Raw genomic sequence first — 6,000 nt, 5'->3', positions numbered from 1 at the left:
TGCACTAAGGTAAATAGGGAAATAGGGAAATCCCAATGTTATCTAAGTTAAAAATAAATGATTTTTAAAGATAAATTCCTCATGTTGATTTTAACTGGATTACATACATTTTTTCAAAATTATGAAAATATAAGCAAAATCTGCATTATTTAAGCCCCCATTAAGTACCATTATTAGCTAGTTAAATACCTAGTTATTACCTAGTTAAATACCATTATTAGAGTAATTTTAGGTGAATGTATGACCCCATATTTTCCTTGAACTTTTTATGCCATTGGTGATTTGGGCTTCTGAATGATATGCACCCAGTGGGCATAATAGAATAAGTACACTTCACCCTGTCTGACCCACTGAGTGAAAAACTAAAACCTGGACAGTATATGTGGAACAGCTAGTAGAAGACTCTGAAAAACTAGCAGCAGGTCAATTGAAGAAACCACAATTAAGAGTATAACCAAACCATCAGTGAGATTAGCATTGTATGTCTTCTCAAATTTCCAGACCTGGATTCTAGGACACCTAAACCCAGGAATAGACAGTGGCACAGAAAGTTCACATTAGAAGGAACCAACTAGCTCTTACTCTGGAAAAAGGAAAGCAGTCTTCTGGCAATAACAGAAGCAGTAGGGATTTTCTGGTACATAAAATTCTGCTTCTCCAATTAGAAAGGTTATAATCCTAGGAGGTAGGCCAAACCCCTGTTTCTCACTCTCTCCTCTTTTCTCCAAGTTCTATAATGGGTAGAATTTGTGGAAAGTGCATATAGTAAGATACTAAAGCCCCAACTCTCTGGAGCCAAAGAAAGGAACCCAATGTTTAAAACAAAACAGAAAAAGAAAAAGAAAAGAAAGAAAGCCAAAGTTGGGACCATTGGGAAGAAGGCGAAATACAAAGGAGTATTAAAAGAATTGTTTTTCATCAGAAATTAAGAAGACAACTGAGAAAGTGCAGTGCCAGCAAAAGAAGGTTACACAAAGCAGGAAACAACCATCGATGTTCCTCTCTTGTCGACTTCCCTCCATAAATCAATACCTAATGACATTTAATGAGCAACCATTGTGTTTTAGTGCTCTAGAAAGCTTCCTACTTTCAAGTAACTTATGGTCATATGCATATGAAATAAGCATAAAGTAAAAATAGAAATATGAAAACTTAGCAGCAGCTCTCCTGCCCACCTGGGGCTATGCAGTAGTTTCTCTTCACTGGCCTTCTCCCTTTACAAAGCACCAGAGGCAGCTCCTCTCAAGCCTGCCCATCTGTGACTATGCAGGCTTTTCTTTTAGCAAACCTTTTCCATTTCAAGGGTAGATCTTTCTTCCCACTTGTGTCTGTACAAGCATCTTTTACTTCTCTTCCCTTTGGGGGAAAAAAATATAGATGGGTAGGTAGGTAGATGGATGGATAGAGAGAGAGACAGATAACCCTACACAACAAAGTACCAAACAGACTATAATCAGGAATCAAAACCATAGGCTAAATACGAAGTACCCTATTAGTTGAAGAAAAACATCATCAGTGTTTAGCAATGTCAACAGAAACATTGTCACAAGGAAAATAAGTTATGAGAAGAGCTGAGGGTGATAAATGAGATTTGAAGGAAAAGAGAGAAAAGGAGGTCTTGCGTCCATTATCCTACTTCCCTTTTCTTATCTAATTCTATACCCTGCATTTGTTTAAAGAGAGAGGACAAGGAAGGGGGGGGGGTGTAAAAAAAGGGAAGGGAGGAGAAAGGAAGTGAATATCTTGTCAGAAAAGAAAGTAGAAGTAGGGAAGGAAGCAGCGAGGAAGACAGAAAATTAGTCACCCCAATTCTGATACTTTTCAGTTTCAAATGCAAGGTGTGAAGTGCTGCTAATTAGTTTAACCCTAAATTTTTAAATAATTATTTTTATAATCTATACACCAAAAAAAAAGGGAAAAAAGTGTATAGTTATTTAAAATAAATTGGTGTTTTTCATTCCTGCGATGGGAAGTCACAACTATATCACAGCTTTGTTTTTGTCACATGTTATTTTGTGTTTTTAATTACAGAATTAATTGCCCACATCAGAAAATTGGGGAGAGGGAAGTTTATAAACTACCAGATTTCCAACTTCCATTGAAAAATTAAAACACCTGACCACACTCCCTTTCTGAACATTATAAATCCATCAGGGCTGAGTAGTGGCTGTTTTTTCCAGATTGGGTTAATCTGTAATTGGCCCAGATGGCTTCGCTCATGTACTTAACCTGCCTATCCCTAACAGTATCTGAGTCTGTGGCTCCTGTTCCAGATTGTTGTGTAAGGCCTTTTCATAGTTAGTAAACAAGTGGATTTGTGTTTGGCAAATGAAAAAGCACCTTTTTGTTCCACAGATTCTCATAGAAGAGCTAAAGCACTATAATTCACATATTCCCATAAAAAAAAAAAACTAAACCAGGAATGTAGGAAAACCAAATAAATGATCAAGGAAAATAATAATTATTATAATAAATTAAAAAAACAAAACTAACAGGCAACTATAGATAACATTCTGCAAGGAAAGGGGAGGCTGAGGGATCAAAACAGGCAAGAGGAGCACAAGGGACTATGGTGACAGTGCACAGGTGAAGGGTGGTGAGAATTTTATGGGGATTACACCTGAGGAGAGAGTATACATTTACAAGAAGGAAGAATGATGTAAAATTTACAAAAAAAGCATTAGACCAATATCTCCACCATTACTAATGTTATTAAATTGGTATAAGAAATGGATTGCTAACTGAGATGCTAGCTATTCCTAGCTGTAGGACTGTGAGCATATCGCTCACTCTTTCTGGGCCTCATCTCTATGACCACAAGTTGTGGCAACCTGACCACAGAAACTTTCAGTTTCTGGAAGTCCTACCTATAGCTGATGATCCATGACTTCAACCAGAACCTCTAAAGAGTGCAAAAGGCAGCATTATCTAGCTGAGGATGCTAAAGCATGTAGTCCTGCACTTGTCAGGTGACCCTATGTATTTATAAAGTTTGCTGATTAAATGATTTAACCACAGTTGATTAAGACCCCTGTCTGCTCTGACTTTCCTTTATTTCAGGTTTCATTTTGGGATTTTATATGATTTTCTTTGAAAAGGATCCCCACATTAAAGAAGCTGATTCTGTCCATTTTAGATGATGGATTGACAGAGAGAGAGAGAAAGCTTTTAACTTGTGATCTGTTTGAGTTTTGTTAAAAAAAAAGGGGGGGGGAGGCACACTGGAAGGGGCATTTTCATGGGAACTAAATAACAAGTTCTTATCTTAGGACTTCAGGAAAAGAGAACATATTTTCCCTTATATATTCAAGTCAGCACCACCTCTTCAGAGCCCTGAACCTCTATCACTTTATTTGCATTACTGTTTAATAACTGGAAGTTTCATATGAACAGAAACCATATCTTTTCTATTTACTGCCATGTCCCTGGCATCTATTACAATTTCTGGCACATAGAAAGTACTCAATAAATGTAACTGAATTCATGAATTCTAAATTTATGGAGACTAATTATACTTATAGTTACATATAGCCCACCTCTTTCCAAGAAGAATTTGAGATTGAGCACATACTCTGCATATTCTTGTAAAACACTTAAGAGTTACAAACCCACCTAGAAGTCTATTACATGTGTTTTATCAGTTGATTTAAATGCACAGAAAATAAAGTATACTTGCTGTTGTGGTCAACATTGACCCAGCAATGAGCATGAACTGAAACTCATTAACAAAAATGTATCTCAGTGCACAACTGAACAAGCCAGTGTTCAGACTTTGATAGTCAATAGGGGCCCTTTTCCTCCCCTAATTAGGGACAGATAGAGCCTGATTGGGTCATCTCAACAAATAGTTATATGTTCCTGTTTCTTCATAATCTAATCTTGTCTATTTCTCTGAACTATGACTGTTGATCCCAGAGTATGTGTCTCTTATGAGTAGTGCCAGTTTTTCAAATGCTCACCTTGTTTTTGCCACATCCTACAAGCTAGGAGCTATCTTTCTCTACTGCTCACATCTTCCAGTTCTGCTTCAGTAGGCATTTTTTTTATAGTGACCGCTTTCTAAATTGGGTTGATCTCTAATTGGCTGGCTTCGTGCACACAAAATGAGAACATGAGAGGAAGACTACACAACATACAGGTGGAGAAAACAGAAACTCCAGGGAGGGAAGGAGAGAAATGTTGATGGGGATGGCAAAGGATAGCTGAGAAATCAGAAAAAGGGAATTAAGTAGAGACGGTGATGTGGGATTTACAAAAATTAATTACATAATCTCATAAAAACAGACCTACAAAAGGAACTCAAAATATCAATAGTAGAAGATGCAACAACTTTGGAGCACAGTGCTCAATGGAAAATATAAACATTTGAGTGAAGAAAAGCAGGTACTTTCTCTCTTTTTTGGTGGACATTTATAATTGCTGTTTTCAAATCTACCTCAACTGGTTGCCATTGACCTGCCATGCCTGTCTGGAGCAGCACAGTGACTTGGATGGTGTGGGCCTGGGGGAGGGGCTGCTCATGTGACCTGTTATGATAAGTTTTTTCATTTTCCTCAAGCTCTGTGGGTGCTCTGCACCTCAAATTCCCAGCTAATAAGGGAAATTATTGGCCTGACCTAATCCTTTAATTTTTTTTTCCCCACTCATGGCTTGAGCTTTCATTACCTTTCATTTTTTATTAAGAAGGAAATCAAAGAGTGAAAATTAAACACCTCCTGATTTATTGTCTCACTGAAAATGGGAAGTTGAGAGTCGTGGAGCTGGAACTGAATTGCAGGTCTAGAGGATGAGTGCTTCACCATTTTTACCACATGCGTGACAGCTGCCTTCACTTCCCTCTTGAGAACGGGGAACAGAACAGTCAGGAATGAGTCTACATTTAAATCTGGGTGTTGTAAAATCTGGCACTTCTCTGAGCAGAGATACGAAGTTTCAAATCACACTGGACTTTCCTCTTTTTAAACATTGGGGCCAAATTTGCATTAAATCTTTTACTGATGCTAGTTAAGTGTCTACCCACATTACTACTCAGGCAGAAAGGGTGTGTCCAAATTACCTGTTAATTCCCTGCTGCACACCAAGCTTGTGCAAGCTACTCCACAAATGACTAGAATGTGAAGGAATGCATGCATGCTAAGCTGAATTGATTTCTCTTAATTTGTATGTTTGTATGCATATTTAATAATACCCTGCCTCAATGCAAAAAGAAAATAAAGGAAGTATTACAGTCCCTTTTAAAAAAATCAAGCAGAACATTACCATATGGTCTAGCAATTTCAATTAGGGAAATACCCAAAGGCATTGGCACAAGGACCCAGACACTTACACAGCAATATTCATAGCAACATCATTCACAATAGCCAAAAGTGAAAACCACCCAAATGCTTATCAACAGATAAATGTGTAGACAAAACTTGATCTATGGAATATTATTTAGCCTTTAAAAGGAGACAGTTCTGATGCTTACTACAAATGGAGGAACTTTGTAAATGTTGTACTAAATGACATAAGCCAGGCACAAAAAGGTAAACCTTGAATGATCCCACCTATATAAGGTACCTAGAATGATTAAATTCAGAGTGACACAAAGTAAAATGGTGGTCATCAGAGGTTGGGGTGTGCTTTATTCTTTAGTAAGTTAGTAAATTCAATTTGGAATAAAGGAAAAGTTCTAGATGGATTGTGGTGATGACTACATAACAGTTTGAATGTACTTAATGAATGAATCATATACTCCAGCAAGAAAAAAGCAGTAGCTTATGTGTTGAGGTTTTTAGCAAAATTTCTTCTATGAGCTAACATTCCTGAATCATCTAAAAACAATGTTGTGCATATACAGCTTGCACCAGTTGTATGTAACAAAGAGGCAGTCTCTGCCCAGTCATACAGATTTAGGGGTTCATTGGTCAGCATGACCAGGCAGTGCCCTTTACCCTTGCAGATCTGTAAATGCTTATGCTGACTTTGTCATAACATGTGTCCACATACCACCACCTGCCC

General features: G+C 37.6%; 1 protein-coding gene across 1 annotated transcript in view; it reads left to right on the top strand.

The window, feature by feature from the left end:
- The window catches only part of AOAH (acyloxyacyl hydrolase (neutrophil)), a 129,426-nt gene that overhangs the window by 96,881 nt on the left and 26,545 nt on the right, over nucleotides 1-6,000 (top strand). The gene's annotated exons all lie outside the window — the stretch shown is intronic.

The sequence above is a fragment of the Condylura cristata genome, unplaced genomic scaffold (genome assembly GCF_000260355.1).
Source record: "Condylura cristata isolate star-nosed mole 26May11 unplaced genomic scaffold, ConCri1.0 scaffold00005, whole genome shotgun sequence".
NCBI lineage: Eukaryota > Metazoa > Chordata > Mammalia > Eulipotyphla > Talpidae > Condylura > Condylura cristata.
The sequence above is the reverse complement of the archived record's forward strand: the minus strand, read 5'-3'. Positions and strand labels throughout refer to the sequence as shown.